This window comes from Myxocyprinus asiaticus, chromosome 1, assembly GCF_019703515.2.
Source record: "Myxocyprinus asiaticus isolate MX2 ecotype Aquarium Trade chromosome 1, UBuf_Myxa_2, whole genome shotgun sequence".
Lineage (NCBI taxonomy): Eukaryota > Metazoa > Chordata > Actinopteri > Cypriniformes > Catostomidae > Myxocyprinus > Myxocyprinus asiaticus.
The window spans coordinates 19,479,015-19,496,450 of record NC_059344.1 but is presented as its reverse complement, the minus strand read 5'-3'; the positions used below and the strand labels follow the sequence as shown (position 1 = coordinate 19,496,450).

Sequence of the window (17,436 nt, the reverse complement as noted above, 5' to 3'; positions counted from 1 at the left end):
GTGTGGTCACATTATTAAGCTGTTCTAACTGAGGTTATTTCCTTTTTTGGTTTAAGTAACAGAAGGTGGTAATAGACACGAAATGCAGTTTTATTCCATCTTGCTGTTAACATTTCTTCAGTCACCACTGCATTTATACGGCTTGAACCATTGTACTTGAAAAACTCACCTTACACATTTCTATCGATTTAATTTCTACTAATTAATTTAAGACGATTTCTGATACGTATTGGGTACCTGTAATAAACCCATGCATCTTCACTCTCAACTTACTCCATTTTTTATAGCGATTTATAGAGTTACAGATTAGAATATTGTTTAAGTGAATAATATTTCTTTTTTTAAACGATACAGCTGGCTGAATATATAAAAATGTATATCAATATCAGCTCCCATAGGTATATTTTAGTAAAATAATACTTTTGCATTTTTTGAATTCATGCAATTTACTTAATGTAATTTAATGACCAAATCTATTTTTTTAATTGTGTTGAGCATAATACTTCCTAAAATGTAATCCATCTCTGGTAACAATTTACAATAAAGTTCCATTTATGAACATTAGTTAATGCATTAGGTATCATGAACAAACAATGGACAATATTTTTTTACAGCATTTATTACTCTTTGTTAATGTTAGTTAATAAAAATACAATTGTTCATTGTGAGTTCATGTTAGTATGTTAACAAATACAACATTTGATTTTTAAAAAGTATTAAAATATGTTGAAATTAATATTAACTAAGAATAAAAATTCTGAAAAGTATTGTTTATTGTTAGTTCATGGTAAATAATGTTAACAAATAGAACCTTATTGTAAAGTGTTACCACAATTAGGATATTATTAACAATATGTTCACATTTTTTTAACAAGATTATCTATAAATGACTATAAAGTAAGCATACGTTGCTTTAATCCTTTACAAATTAATTCTGAAATACCAGCAACGATATAAACGTTATGCCACCCTAACTGTCATAATCAGCAAAGATTTCTCAGCAGAAATGGGCAACACAGAAGCGGTTGAAGAGAAAGTCCAATCCCCCACAGGGCAATAGACTGAACAGGACAGGTTTTTCAGAAAAGCGTCATTTTGAAGATTTAGAGGCCTAAAAAATGTAGAAAGAAAAAAGATTTAGAGGCCTAAGAAAGTCATGGATCAAAACGATACATCTGGCGTTAAATAACAAAGTGAGAAGAAGAAAACGGTAAATATTTGACTTTTCTAATCAGATGGCATGGATCTAATGTGATCCGTAACGCGACGACGGGACGCGCATGCAAGAGGCCATTCCGAGATCACCTGCGGATTTGTCACGTTCATGTTTCAGCTTAACTAGTGTCACTGCAACTCGGACTCGAAATGAAGTAATATTTTAAGTAACATTAATCGTGATCTACTTGTTTCAAATGAGTTGCCGACAGTTTATTCTCCTGCGGATTATAATTTTTCGGTATGGCTAGTTCACGTTTCAATTCCCATCCATTTTGTCTTATTGGAACAACTATTTTGCTGACATCCCATAGAAGAAAGTGTGGACCTTATCACATGAATATTTGATCACCAATAAGGTCAAGGATGTGTCCTGTAAATTGCTACACCGGTTTTACCCTGTTAAGCTTTATTTAAAAAAAAATTAAAAAATGTTTTCGGAAATGTTGCTGAAGAGGAGTCTGACTTTCATCATTTCCGGGAGTGCACACGTACAGAAACTTTTTGGAAAGACTTTTGTATCTTTATACGGTTATGTCTGTTAGTGAGTTTTTCATACACAAATGTAAATGTCAATGTGTTGTGCCATTTTTTGCTATTTTTTGTAAGGATTTAAAATCCTATTTGGTTACTCTACCTACAGCAACTCCAAAGCCCTAAAAACCATTTCTCTCTGATTTCTATAATGTTTCTATACTTTTATAATATGTTTTTGAATGTTTATGCATGTATACCCCTGGCATTTTTATTCTCCTTTTTGCATTAATATATATATATATATATATATATATATATATATATATATATATATATATATATATATATATATACATATATATATATATATATATATATATATATAAGTTCACATTTCAGTTGTTGAGGACAACGCTATATATTTAACACACTGTTTAAACTCTCAAAACGTATTTATTTGTATCATCGTGGTGTTGTTAAAACTATTGCATTATTTAAGATAAAATGCATGGGTTGACATTTGAATGCATGCCCTTTTTATGTAATCAGCAATGGCCTGGAGAATGATAGTAGGTCCATCAAGAGTCTTGTTTTTACACCTGGTATTTGTGCGGAAAACATGCATAGCCGGATGTGTACTACTTCCATTTTGCTGCAGCGAATTTCAGGCAAGAGGAGATTTGAAATGCTTGTTTTATTGAAAGGTTAACATATCTGATTGAGAGGCTTTGCACTTATTTACGTGCAAAAAACAACAATGATACCTGTATTTTACAAGCGAAGCACTGATTTGTATCAAATGATTTTTTCACCGTTTAAATAATTGAAAATGTTCTGGATTTTTTTCATGTTTCAGCATTGAGTTGGTGGAAAGCATGTTGTATTGCAATATCTTGTGTGTCCACTTGTTTAAAAGCAACATTTAACGGAAACGTCGTAGATTTGCTGAGTTTTACATCTACTGTAATGTCGAAAGGGTTCTTATTGTAATCCATATTTGATACTTTTTGCGTTTTTGGATTAAGGAGATGGAATAGGATCCACTCGTAATGGTGCACCCCACTAAACGAGAGAACATTCGATTTAGAGGGTTTATTGTGCTCAGTCGCATTAAAGGAGTCAGATAAGTACTTGTCGGATTTGCTGTGTTAATTATTGCTGTTTTAGTATGTATGTGATTAAGCTGTTTTGGCACGCTGTACAATGTTTTCTCTTGATGAGCTCTCACTCAGTGTTTTTCCCTCGATGTCATGATTTTTATTCATTTATTATTTTATTGGGAACAATTCAGATTGTACAAACAGCAGTACATATTACAGTTTTAAAGCATTGTTATAAAACAATGAGGTATTGGGTGTGGGTGGGGCGGTGGGCGGGCGGAGTGTATATAAAAGTGAAGCAACAAAAATGACATTATAGAAAAATGTTGTGCATAGTTAACAATTGCATAGTTTGTATTGCTTTCATTTTTATTTATTTATGTATTTTTTATTTTTTCAAATATGGGGCATGTTAGATGTCATGTCATTTAATAATTAATATAAAACTTAAATACTTGATTGAATTTAATGTTTACACTGGAAATTTGTATGTCTCTAAGTATCTGAAACCTTTTGCACTTAACACAGATTTTTTTACTTTAAAGTACTATGTGAAATCAAACTAAACTTAATTTAATTAACACCTTGTTTATATAATTTTCTTTAAAAAAAAAAAAAAAATGAAAAAAAAAAAAAATAAGCTACATTGACTTAACCACAGAAATGTGGAGCCGTCCATGATCTTATCCATTCTTATGGCATTGCACTGTAGGGCAAGTTCATAAAGGGGTTTAAAGTCTCAAACTCCAAGACTTATCAACAAATTATGGACAAAGTTGTCCTCCTCTATAACATACACTATATTGCCAAAAGTATTTGCTCACCCATCCAAATAATTGCATTCAGGTGTTCCAATCACTTCCATGGCCACAGGTGTATAAAATGAAGCACCTAGGCATGCAGACTGCTTCTACAAACATTTGTGAAAGAATGGGCCGCTCTCAGGATCTCAGTGAATTCCAGCGTGGTACTGTGATAGGATGCCACCTGTGCAACAAGTCCAGTTGTGAAATTTCCTTGCTACTAAATATTCCACAGTCAACTGTCAGTGGTATTATAACAAAGTGGAAGCGATTGGGAATGACAGCAACTCAGCCACGAAGTGGTAGGCCACGTAAAATGACAGAGCGGGGTCAGCGGATGCTGAGGCGCATAGTGCGCAGAGGTCGCCAACTTTCTGCAGAGTCAATCGCTACAGACCTCCAAAGTTCATGTGGCCTTCAGATTAGCTCAAGAACAGTGCGTAGAGAGCTTCATGGAATGGGTTTCCATGGCCGAGCAGCTGCATCCAAGCCATACATCACCAAGTGCAATGCAAAGCATCAGATGCAGTGGTGTAAAGCACGCCGCCACTGGACTCTAGAGCAGTGGAGACGCGTTCTCTGGAGTGACGAATCACGCTTCTCCATCTGACAATCTGATGGATGAGTCTGGGTTTGGCGGTTGCCAGGAGAACAGTACTTGTCTGACTGCATTGTGCCAACTGTGAAGTTTGGTGGAGGGGGGATTATGGTGTGGGGTTGTTTTTCAGGAGCTGGGCTTGGCCCCTTAGTTCCAGTGAAAGGAACTCTGAATGCTTCAGCATACCAAGAGATTTTGGACAATTCCATGCTCCCAACTTTGTAGGAACAGTTTGGGGATGGCCCCTTCCTGTTCCAACATGACTGCGCACCAGTGCACAAAGCAAGGTCCATAAAGACATGGATGAGCGAGTTTGGTGTGGAAGAACTTGACTGGCCTCACAGAGTCCTGACCTCAATCCCATAGAGCACCTTTGGGATGAATTAGAGTGAAGACTGCGAGCCAGGCCTTCTCGTCCAACATCAGTGTCTGACCTCACAAATGCGCTTCTGGAAGAATGGTCAAAAATTCCCATAAACATACTCCTAAACCTTGTGGAAAGCCTTCCCAGAAGAGTTGAAGCTGTTATAGCTGCAAAGGGTGGGCCGACGTCATATTAAACCCTATGGATTAAGAATGGGATGTCACTTAAGTTCATATGCGTCTAAAGGCAGATGAGCGAATACTTTTGGCAGTATAGTGTATGTTCTGTTTGAATTATGTTTGTGTGACGAGGAGGAGGGCATGTCCGGGCCATGAGGACGCACACCCGGTGCTGAATTGTCCTAATCAGCCGGAGGCACCAGTTCGAGAGAGAGAGACACACACACGCGGCCACTGTGTGTGTCTGCATTTATGTTTGTTTAAGTTAATTTATGTCTTTAAAGTTATGTTGACTGTTCTGCTGGTTCCCGCCTCCTCCTTGCCCATCCTGAACCCTGTTACACTGGTGCCGAAACCCAGGAAGGAGGAGGGATGCGCTATCGTGGAGTCCTGCCGCTTCCATCCACCGGGAAGCAGAGGAACCACTGCCCTCCACCAGGTGTCGGAGGACTCTCTGCCGTCAGCCAGAGGAGGAGCGGCTGCCATCCGCCAAAGTGGCTGAGGACCAGGCAACGGCATGTCCAGGGACCAGCGAGTGAGTTTTTCTCTCTCTCCTCTCTCTCTTTCTCTCCCACTCGCTCTTTCCCTATCCCCTCTCCCTTCCCTCATCTCTCCCAGGGCTCCAGAGAGGCGGGAAAGACCTGCCAGCAGAAGGACATGCCGGAGGTTTCCCGGGCTTGAATTGGGCGGTAGAGGAGTGTGACGAGGAGGAAGGTGTGGCCGGGCTGTGAGGACACACGCCCGGCGCTTAATTGTCCTAATCAGCCGGGAGGGGGATAAAGACGAGCCGGAGGTGCCAGTTCGAGAGAGAGACACATGTGGCCACTGTGTGTGTGTCTGTGTGTCTGTGTGTTTATGTTTAAGTTCATTTATGTCATTAAAGTTACGTTGACTGTTCTGCTGGTTCCCGGCGCCTCCTTTCCCATCCTGAACCTGTTACACTGGTGCCGAAATCCAGGCAGGAGAAGGGATGCGCTGTCGGACAGCCCTCGCCGCTGTTGGAGGGTTGCGACGCCGAGGAGGTGTGGTACGGTGTGGTACTGGAGCAGTTCGCTAGGAGGCGGAGGAGCCCGCTGCTGTTCTCCGGAAGACGGAGAAGCTGCTGCCGTCCGCCATGGAGTGGAGCACGCCCAGCGCTGAATTGTCGTAATCTGTTGGGAGGGGGATAAAGACGAGCCGGGAGCGCCAGTTCGAGAGTGGTAGTCAGCATCAATACTCGCTGAGCTTCCCAGGACCCCGTGTGACCGCTTTTATGTTGTTTTATGTTGATTTATGTCATTAAAATAACATTGACTGTTCTGCCAGTTCCCGCCTCCTCCTTTCCCATCCTGAACCCGTTACAGTTTGATATTAGGAAATAAACCGGCCTTGTTTGCATTCAGATTTTCCTATTTGGAGCCTAATGAAAGGAAAACAATATCTGTTATGGAGTAGGAAACAAGCACTTTCACTAACTTAGTCTCAACTCATTAAAGTGATCTTTACATGGGAACAGTCCGAAAATTATAACTAGTCTTACTGAATTTATTTATGAAAAATATTTGTGAAATCATTTAGCTGACTTTTGAAAAATAGTAACCTAAACATATTTAGAAACTACAACTGGCACAGTTGTAATAAAAAACAAATTAGAATATTTAATATGAAACTGCAACATTTTTGTCAAAATACCACAGTTACTGTTACTGCTGTGAAATCAAGATCGGTTTTAGGGTATGATGTGCATTTGAAAAAACGTTATTTTGGTGCATGTCTTTTTTTCTTTTTTTTTTGTGGCTTTTCTCCCCAATTTGGCATGCCCAATTCCCAATGCACTCTAGGTCCTCATGGTGGTGTAATGACTTGCCTCAATCTGGGTGGCAGAGGATGAATCTCAGTTGCCTCTGTGTCTGAGACAGTCAATCTGTGCATCTTATGTTGCTTGTTGAGTGTGTTACTGCGGAGACCTAGTGCATGTGGAGGCTCATGCTATTCTCCACGGCATCCACGCAGAACTCACCACACGCCCCACCAAGAGCAAGAACCACATTATAGCGACCACGAGGAGGTTAACTCAATGTGACTCTACCCACCCTAGCAACCGTGCCAATTGGTTGCTTAGGAAGCCTAACTGGAGTCACTCAACACGCCCTGGATTCAAACTTGCTTCCAGGTGTGGTAGTCAGTGTCTTTACTTGCTGAGCTACCCAGGCCGCCTATTTTGGTACATGTCTAAATAATTCAACAAAATGAATCCCTCGCAGGAATGGTTCTGTGATGGCTTGCTCCCCCAGACACTGCTGGCGCGATGGTGCTTGGATCCCGTCAGTGTGGAGGAGCGTTTCAGCATGAGCTAGGGCAGTGGACTCATTCAGCAGCTGCTTGGGTGGTAAAAGAAAGGTCATCCTTCTTTCTATGTATGCCTGGGCCTTATCCGTCGCCAACAATGTGGCCTGTTGATGACCTTCTGGAGCATTTGGGTTTACAACCAGGATTGCAGGTGTCGCCATCTCAAGGTAAACTGAAATTAAAAATACCACCATGATGATAACTATATTAACTGAACTGTTTTTAATCTCATTCATAAATATGATATACAGACAATATAAACTATAACATTATAGTTAATATATTTAGTTATACATGTACCTTTTGAAACTCCACTATGATCAGGGAAAATAAATATACATGTATGAAAACTGCCATTTTTGTAGTATTATGAAATATACAGTATTTTTCATAATCACAGCAGCAATAACTGCAGCCAAATGCTTCCGATAACTGGAGATCAGTCTCACAACGCCGTGGTGGAATTTTGTCCCACTCTTCTTTGCAGAACTGCTTTAATTCAGCCACATTGGAGGGTTTTTGGGCATGAACTGCCCGTTTAAGGTTCTGCCACAGCGTCTCAATCGGGTTCAAGACGGGATTTTGTCTAGGCCACTCCAAAACTTAAATTTTGCTTCTTTTGAACCATTCAGAGGTGCACTAAAGTTCTATTTAGGTGTTGATTTGATTGAACAGATCTGGCAGTAATCAGGCCTGGGTGTGTCTAGTCCAGCTGAACCCCATTATGAATGCAGTTTCATAGATTTGGGGATTTTGAAACTAATACTTTTTCACAAAGGCCAAGAATAACTTTTTTGCTTCAATAAATAACATTATCATTTAAAAATGATAGAGTTTATTTTAAGTTTGGAAACAATTTAGTGTGAGATGTACACAAAAACTAAAGAAATCAGGATGGGGCAAATACTTTTTCACAGCAGTGTAGGTAGATAGTGTAGGATGTTTTATTTATTGAATGTTCAGATATTTTAAAAAACTAAAATGTGACCAAAATGATGGAAAACAAATAAAATATTATCCTATGTTTCTGTTAGGGCTGGGTACTGATACAGATTTCCAGATTCGATATCGATTCATATGGGTATATTTCAGTTCAACTGTCCCTTTTGCTAAAGAAATTCTCTCTCAGCTAATGCTGTTAATTATACAGGGGACCTTCTAACTAAAACTAAAACGAAAATTTTTGATCTATTGGTTATCGGCAAAAATCTGTCGATAGTTGCCGATAGTTTTTTTTCACAATTTTTTTTATTATTTCAAAATAAGAGTCCCCAGTGTGTTTCGGGCTTGTTTATATTTTAAAGTCCCGTGTTATGGACCAGATCTTAATTTTTTTTAGTTATTAGGATTTTGGTTCAACAAAAACAGCATCTGGGATTTTATTCATTTTGGACTCTTTGTCTGTGCCCATCACAGTAAGGAAAGACTAAGAACATTTTTTAACATTCAATAAATCGATTTTAAATAAAACTTTTAAAACATTCAGCTGATTAATCATTATCATCCTTTTTCACCAACTTAGTTATCGGTTTTGGCAACATTCACTATCGGTTGACCTCTTATACTAACGAGAAAGGACTCGAATGGCTTTATCTCATCCCTGCTATGCATGATTAGAATTAAAAGTTTATTTTTTGATCAACAACTGGGTAAACAGGGCCTTTGATTTTAAAGCAATAAAAGTTATCAATGCTATATTGTCATTTTTGTAACTTTCACTCAGTTTCTTTAAATGAATTAAGTAAATAGCTGAGACTCAAGGGATTCATATTTTAATTCTGAAAATATTTTGTCATGCATTATTATAAAATGAAACTAAGTTAATAGACTAGCTGATTATTCAAACGTGTAGATTTGGAAATAAATGTGCTTGTGGTTGGCCAGTAACTTTTTATTAATGGGCAAGTGAAGGTGTTTATTTCACTGTATTGGGATCAAACCTGTGCTAATATTTGCACTTGAACCAGATACCGAAACATTCGGTTGAATGAAGCTTTGGACGTCATGGATCCCGTTTATCGTAAAACGAATCGAGCTCTGATTTGTGCTTTAAAGCTGCTGTAAGCAATTTTTTTCATGGAAAGATAAGCAAAAAATGTTCCTACTCCCTGAAAGATATTAATGAAATAAGTGTCGTGAGATATCTTACCGGTCTCTTTAATGACTCTAGTCTCTGTAAACAGCAAACAAAATGTGTCTGCGTGCCACAGTCTCTGACGCTATATGCCTGTCAATAATTTTGCATCTTCTCATAGTATTGTAGCTGAAGCGAATTATTGACGCTTAATGCCATTTTTATGCCATTATGTTCATAACAGTTTTCAGTTGAGGGTGCTATTTTGCTGCTGTTGTTTTCAGCCGTTTTTGCTCGTCGGTCTCAATAAAGCTCCTTTGGGATCTTTGGAAAGGGGGCATGGCTAATCCAATGGCTCTGCTTGTCGAAATTCTAGAATGGCTAAAATCGCTTACAACACCTTTAATGTGAAATGTGTGTTGTTTGTTTTTACACAAGCTTCAAAAGCTTCTATATCAAACGTCACATCGCTACTATTATGCAGTTTTTGAAACACCGAATGATACTGCCATATATTTTCATTTAAAAATTATTTGCAATGTTTGGAAATACTCTGATCTGAGGGGCGAATTCACTAAAAAGTTGTGGCACTTTTGCACATTAAATATCAGCACAAAAAGCTGTCTTATTCACAGCCGCGCCCCGTGCATTTTAAGTCTAGGCCTTCAGTGCGATTCATGCCATTAAGTATGGCATGAACCATTATTATGTATGCATTATATCAAAATATCATACATTACGTGGCAGTCAACTAATAATAACAATTTACTTTTGATTTTAAAAACACGTCCATGCACAAAAGCCAGAACCAAGGAGGTCTAATACCAAGAAAAAGCTCTCTAATAATAGTTGCAATTTAAATTTTGTTTGTATTTGCTCTAAAATGGCTCAAAAGTGTTTGTTTGTTTGTTTTTATCAGAGGAACCATCATTTCATCTAAACAGCCACTGCAGCCAAGTAGATTCAATGTTTTAAAGACATTGATATGCACTTTATATTTATATTGCATATACAACAACATATAGTAGTAGGATGGTATAGTAGTGGGGGGTGGGGGGTGGGGGGGTCCTTTTTTCTCCCAATTTGGAATGTCCAATTCCCAATTTGCTCTAAGTCCTCATGGTGGCGTAGTGGCTCTCCTCAATCCGGGTGGTGGAGGACGAATCTCAGTTGCCTCCACGTCTGAGACGTCAACCCGCACATCTTATCACGTGGCTCGTTGAGCGCGTTAGGTGTTTACTTCACCTTCGCCTGGGGCTTTTATTTTGACACCGAAACTTGTAACTGTTACTAATGTTTGGAATTGCGCAAAAGCTTGAATCTGCATTACTTCGATTTCACAATGCATGTGAACTGATGTGGATTAATAATCAAATATGACCAACTCGCCATGTTGATGTTATTTTGATTAATTATGCAGCCCTGAAGTATCGTGAAATTAGTCTACTGATCCGCTCTTTATGAAACTTAATGGCCAAATGAAAGCACATAAAAATAATCACGATATTCACGATATTGGTCAATTTTACATTGTCAGCAAAATTATCTCTATTATATCGTTAATATTTGATATATTGCCCAGCCCTAGTTAGTAGTAATATACGGTAGTAATAATAATAAATGCATGAATATTTCAATCCAATGTATTTCGTTGGTAGTTTAAGACTAGAATTAGATAAAAAATGTACTATTGTAAATAAATACTAATGTTTTGTTTACACCTTAAAAAGGATACTTTGTTTTAATATATATATATTACACTGTAAAAAATGTCTGTAATTTTAAAAGACTGTAAAAATGCTACAGAAATAAAACGTTAATTGATTAACGAGTATTAATTGTAAAATATACAGTAAAATTTTTTAATATATTTTAAAAGACAATACAGTAGTTTGTACAATAAAATGTTGTAAAAATTAAATTTTTTAGATTTAAAAAGTATATTTTCCTGTATAATTAATGGTAAAAAAAAAAATTAACATTATGTTTATCAAGAGAGTACATGTACTTATTACAGTAAATTATTGTTAAAATTACAGTAAAAAAACAGTAATCGGGCGTTCCCACAATTCCCAGCGTGACCCATCATATTTCATTATATTTTATGGGAATAGTTTTGTTTCTCCTTATTTGTAATATCAGTTACATACATTGGGGTGTCCTGTTTTATATTTGATGTAGTTTAGTTAATGTTTATTACATTATTTTAATCTCACATGTGTTACCCTGATGGTGTTTATTGTTTGTGTGATTGACATTGAGCACTGTCTATAAATGTTTATTGGTCATTGCTCATGGAAGAACAATTTTTGGGAAAATTTAAGTCATTATGTGTTTCTCTGTGCTATGGTGATTAACAATACATTTTAAAGTGGAAAGCAGATTTTTATGGTTTATGAAAATTAATATAACAAGTAAATCATATAATACGTGATATAAGCAGCGGTAATGCACCGTAAGATATACAGACATCAAAATTACGTACCTTAAAGCCTGACAGGTGGTTACCGTATTTTTTTTTTTACCGCAAATTATAAAGTAAAAAGCAGATTTTTATAGTTTCAGAAGGCTAATCAAGTTTATGCCTTTTTTTTTTTTTTTTTACTGTAAATTAAAAAATAAAAAAATTACAGTGCTATTGTGCTCATGTAAATTACAACAGTTTTAAACTGTAAAATTTACAGGTTGTTCTGTAAAGTTGTTTACATTTTTACTGTATTTTTACATAATTATTCTGGCAACCACAGCTGCCAGTTTTTTATTTTTTATTTTATTTTTTTTTTTAATAAAAACAGCAGGATTATTTATATACACACACAATATGACAAAATTATTAAATGTGTTTTTGGTGAGTTTATAATGTAAAACATTTCTCATATTGTAATAACCTATTGCATTTTGCAAAAAACAAAACAAAAAACAAAAAACATTACATTATGCGCTCTTACATGATGTCATAATTACATTTTGAGAAAATTATTATATTATGCTTTATTACATTATGAGTGGAAATAATGTTACCTAATGTTTATTAATTAATGTCTGTAATGTTTATTACAGAGTGCCGTGGAAGACACTGGGGACGGAGCCATGGAAGGCAGAGCTTTGGAAGACTTGAAACAAAGAGTCCTGGATGACTTGGAAACGACCTCCGTGGTTGCGAACATGGGAAGAGACTTGGGAACAGAAGCCTTTCTTCTTCTTCTCCTCCTCCTCTGGGTGGCCGAAGTTGGCAACACTGGCTCTGACTCCAAAACAGACTTGGAATTTATTTTTTTAAAAACTGGAAGATCTCGAAAATAGGAATCGAAGGAACAATATTCGAATTGTTGGAATTCCTGAACATGAAGAGGTCAGAGATATGGTGAAATTCCTAGATGAGCTCTTCCCGAGTCTGCTCGACATAACAGGCCATAAGCTGGAAATCGAACAAGCTCACAGAGTCCCGGCTCGGAGATCTGCTGAGGGAGACAGGCCCCGATCAATTCTGGCCAAATTTCTGAGATCATCCGATAAAGATCTCGCGTTGTGCCAGGCGAGGAGCAAAGGAAAGCTTTCTTGGAAGAATCACAATATTGTCTTGTTCCCGGATTTTGCGAATTCGACAAGAGAGAATTGCGATCGTTTCAAGGAATTTAAGAAACTCTTACATCAACGGAAGATCGCTTTTGCACTGATGTTTCCGGCCAAAATGAGAATAGACACCAAGGACGGCAGCAAAGTATTTTTATGCCCCAAAAAGGCACTGGCCTTCATACAAACTATGGGTGAGTAAACCATTGGGCGTTTCTTATGTGAGTGGACTGACTCGCTGTTTAGTGTCTCGACTGTATGAGGAAACTGGGCGCCATTTTTTGTTTCTTTCTGCATTGGCTTCGCCTAGCGGCTGGAGTTTGTTTTGTGGCATGACACTCCAAGAAACTTTTGCATTGATGGAAGATCGCTTTTACACTGAAGTTCCCGGCCAGATTGAGAATGGACACTATGAATGACTGCAAAATATCTACATGCTCACATAAAGGACGTCTTTTATAAAGTTGACGGACTGAATAATTGATGATGTTTTTTTAATTTTTTTTTTTATGCGGCCTCCGAGTGAATTTGACTCTTGATCATCCGAGGAACTGGGATGCCTGTTTCGTTTCTTTATGTGCTGGCTCTGCCTAGCAGCTGGAGTTTGTTTTGTGAATAATACTCCTTCGGGTCATCCCCCAGTCAGCTGTGGATGTATCTGATCGTTCTTTGTGCTTACGCCTCCTGTGGGCTGGAGTTTGTTTTTGTGGAGTATTTTTAAGGGACATTAGAATGATTACGTCATCTGCTGCACTCTCAACAGCCGGCTCACTGAACAATTGTCTGTCTGTCCAAGGAAACTGAACGGCTTTATATCAGCTGGAGTTTTTTTTTTTTTTTTTTTGTGGAGGAACACACCTTCAAGACAGTTCTGTGAATGAATCTTGTTCTTTGTGTTTATTCTGCCTGTTGGCTGGGGTCTGTTTTACAAAGTATTTTCTGTTATGTAATTTTGCCTCATGGACCCTGTGCAGAGGCACCAGACTTGAGCAATCCGATAGCAAAGTTGTCGTGGGGGTTCTCGTACGCGTACATGGACCTTTTGAATTTAGAGGGATTGATGCCGGTTGGCGCTGTCGTGCGCGGGGTTAATGCGCACGTTTTTCTTTTTTCTGTTTGTTTTGTTCGGGGGGAAGTTCAGGGTTTGATTGTTGCATTAATGGGGAATGTGGTCTGTATAATCTTGCTTTTGACACACAATTTATTTTTTTATTATATAATTATGTCAATTGTTAATATGAGTGGATTATCTCTCTCCACATGGAATGTCAATGGGTTGGGGCAACCCATAAAAAGAAGGAAGGTTATTTCTTTTCTTAAGCGTAAGAAATATGATATAGTCTTTCTTCAAGAAACGCATCTTTCCCCGCAGGAAGCTGAAAAACTTGGGCTCAAATATTGCTGGCTCAAGTAAGAGTAGGAGAGTCATTATACTGATAAATAAACATGTACAGTTCAAATTTCTCAAACAGATTAAAGATAAAATAGGAAGAGTCATTATAGTTTTAGCAGACATTCAGGGGCAAAGGTTGAGTTTGGCTAATATTTATGCACCTAATGCTGATGATCAGGGCTTTTTTATAGATCTTGAAGGGATGTTGCAAACCGCTGGCACCCCTCATGATATAATATTGGGAGAAACTTTAATCTTTTGATGGACTCAGTCCTTGATCATAGCGAAGCAAAAGTGTGTAAGCCCCCTTGAGCAACATTGACGCTTCACAGGATGTGTAAAAATCTTGGTCTTACAGATATCTGGAGACTTTTGAACCCATCTGGTAGGGACTATACATTCTTTTCATCAGTATATTCTAGAATAGATTTTTTTTTTCTATATATCCAAGTCTCTCATTTCTTCTGTCAGCTTGAGCCCCGACTTAAAAGGCTACATTAAATGTGCTTACTAACAATAAAGAGGACAAAATCATCTTTTAAAAACACCTCTAAATGACATTCACTAAATTAAAGGGAAAAATACTTTTTATTAAGTTTAATTAAGTAAAACAATTCACTGTAAAAAAATCCTACTGTTGTTGAGTGTTTTTGTCTTGTTTTTCATTTAAAATTGTCTAAAAATCCTTAAAACAAGATACATTTACTTGAGAAGCAACATATAAGATATTTAGACTTGATTTAAGAGAATGTATACCCTTGATTCGAAATCACGACTCCAGGGGTGGTAGTCAGTGTCAATACTCACTGAGCTACCCAGGCCCCCTTTGTGTTTGTTTTTAAGTTGCTACAGTATGCAATAGACTGGCATGTCTTAAGGTCAATATTAGGTCAAAAATGGCAAAAAAGAAACAGCTTTCTCTAGAAACTCGTCAGTCAATCATTGTTTTGAGGAATGAAGGCTGTACAATGCTTGAAATTGCCAAAAAACTGAAGATTTCATACAAAGGTGTACACTACAGTCTTCAAAGACAAAGGACAACTGGCTCTAACAAGGACAGAAAGAGATGTGGAAGGCCAGATGTACAACTAAACAAGAGGATAGTAAATCAGAGTCTCTAGTTTGAGAAATAGATGCCTCACATGTCCTCAGCTGACAGCTTCATTGAATTCTACCCGTTCAACACCAGATTCATGTACAACAATAAAGAGGAAACTCAGAGGTGCAGACCTTATGGGAAGAATTGCAAAGAAAAAGCCACTTTTGAAATAGAAAAACAAAAAGAAAAGGTTAGAGTGGGCAAAGAAACACAGACATTGGACAACAGAGAATTGGAAAAGAGTGTTATGGATCTTAACTCCATTGAGCTTTTGTGGGATCAGCTAGACTGTAAGGTGTGTGAGAAGTGCCCGACAAGACAACCACATCTATGGCAAGTGCTACAGGAAGCGTGGGGTGAAATATCACCTGAGTATCTGGACAAACTGACAGCTAGAATATCAAGGATCTGCAAAGCTGTCATTGCTGCACATGGAGGATTTTATTAAGAGAACTCTTTGAAGTAGTTTAAGAAGTTCTGAATTTTTTTTTCAAATTGTAATAGTAATTTTTCACATTATTAATGTCCTGACTATACATTGTGATCAGTTGAATGCCACTTTGGTGAATAAAAGTACCAGTTTCTTTCCATAAGAGCAAAATCTGTACATTTTTCCAAACTTTTGGCCACCAATGTATATGTGTGTGTGTGTGTGTGTGTGTGTGTGTGTGTATATATATATATATATATATATATATATATATATATATATATATATATTGTAATATGATAAAAGTATAAAATAAAATGTTATTACATTATGCGCTCTTACATGATGTCATAATTACATTTTGAGAAAATTATTATATTATGCTTTATTACATTATGAGTTTCTACAGTTTATTTTCTGAGCAGTCCAGAGATGTTGTCTAACCTGAATTAAATACTATTTATAACGTCTCTGCTGGGTGTCTGGACTAGAAACTGAACAGCTCTATAAATAAAGTTTAAAGCTGATTGTGCTTTTAAACAAAAGGTACGATTATGAAAGCGATAGTTCACCCAAAAATCTTCAATTCTGCCCTTTGACATTTCACACATGATACATGCGAAAACTGACTTGTTTGCTTACGTCTTAAAATGTCTCAAATTCAGTTTTCCAAAATGTAAGGTCATAAAAAGTCTTACATTTGATTTTTAAAACTCTGCAGCAACCTTGTTAAAGCCAGAGGAGTTTTAAATGTACGAAAGTGTGAAAGAGATGTTGAGAGCTTGATTATCAGTAAATAACCATTTAAATTTTGGTCTGTTCCTCACACAAAACTGTTGTATGATTTGGACTGAGATAACGCACAAGTCTTGCACAATTTTATATATAAAATAAAATGAAAGAAGAAAATCTGTTCTTATCAGTTTAATATCTGGTACGTCCCCTATCCGGGGACCATATATTAAATTGATTTTTGGATTAGGGAGATGGAATAGGGGCTTGCTCCGTCCACTCCACGCATCGACCCGGTATTGCAGTATCTCCGGGAACGGTGCACCCCCATATAATTGTCAACATAAGAACATTGAAACAAAACAACATGCTTTAATGATAAACTGAATGTTCATGTTAGTCTGTTTTTCATTTTGTTTAATTGTATTGAAGGCGTATAGAAGTGTCATTTGTGTTTTAATCCAACATCCCATCTACAACGGACGCGAGATTATGATCAGAAAACAGTTCAGTGTTAAAATATGTTCAGCAGTAGAACTTGAAGACACTGGATTCATAAAGTGTGCTGCTTTAGTTCGGATAATGCTAAATAAACGCAATTTTCCCGGTTTGTATTGCTGATGCGCATGCGCGTTCTCGAGTTGATTGACAGGCGATGTCTGTATCTAACAGGTGATTGGCTCTTTTACCTGTAAGGTGGGACTTCCTTTCTACATCCGTTGGGCATTTCAATTTCAAAACTAGTCTCTTTTGGAGGACCTAATGTGATTTAAAAATAAATATATTTGCAAAGAAATGTAAAAAAATAAAATAAAATAAGAAAGCATCCGCCCAAAATTTGAACTTTATTTATGTGAAACTTTAAAATCCAGTAACAAAAACACTTCAATCATTGTTTCTGTTGCACATTAAAGTCCACATGCCCAGAAGTGAAGTGATCGCATGTGGAGATTCATGCTACTCTCCCTTAACTCATGTGCTCAGTGATCTGCAGCTACAGCGACAAGAGAATTTCGCTTCTCGGCCTTTTAGCTAAGAGACAGTGATCGATTCTCAGTTGGGCGGAGCCTT

The 17,436-nt window shown here is 37.2% G+C and overlaps 1 non-coding gene across 1 annotated transcript; it reads left to right on the top strand.

Moving 5' to 3' along the window:
* Window positions 1–16,506: 16,506 nt before the first annotated feature.
* LOC127449278 (U2 spliceosomal RNA) lies at window positions 16,507–16,695 on the top strand. The gene has a single exon (XR_007898704.1). It is a non-coding gene; the product is annotated as a U2 spliceosomal RNA (small nuclear RNA).
* Window positions 16,696–17,436: the final 741 nt, after the last annotated feature.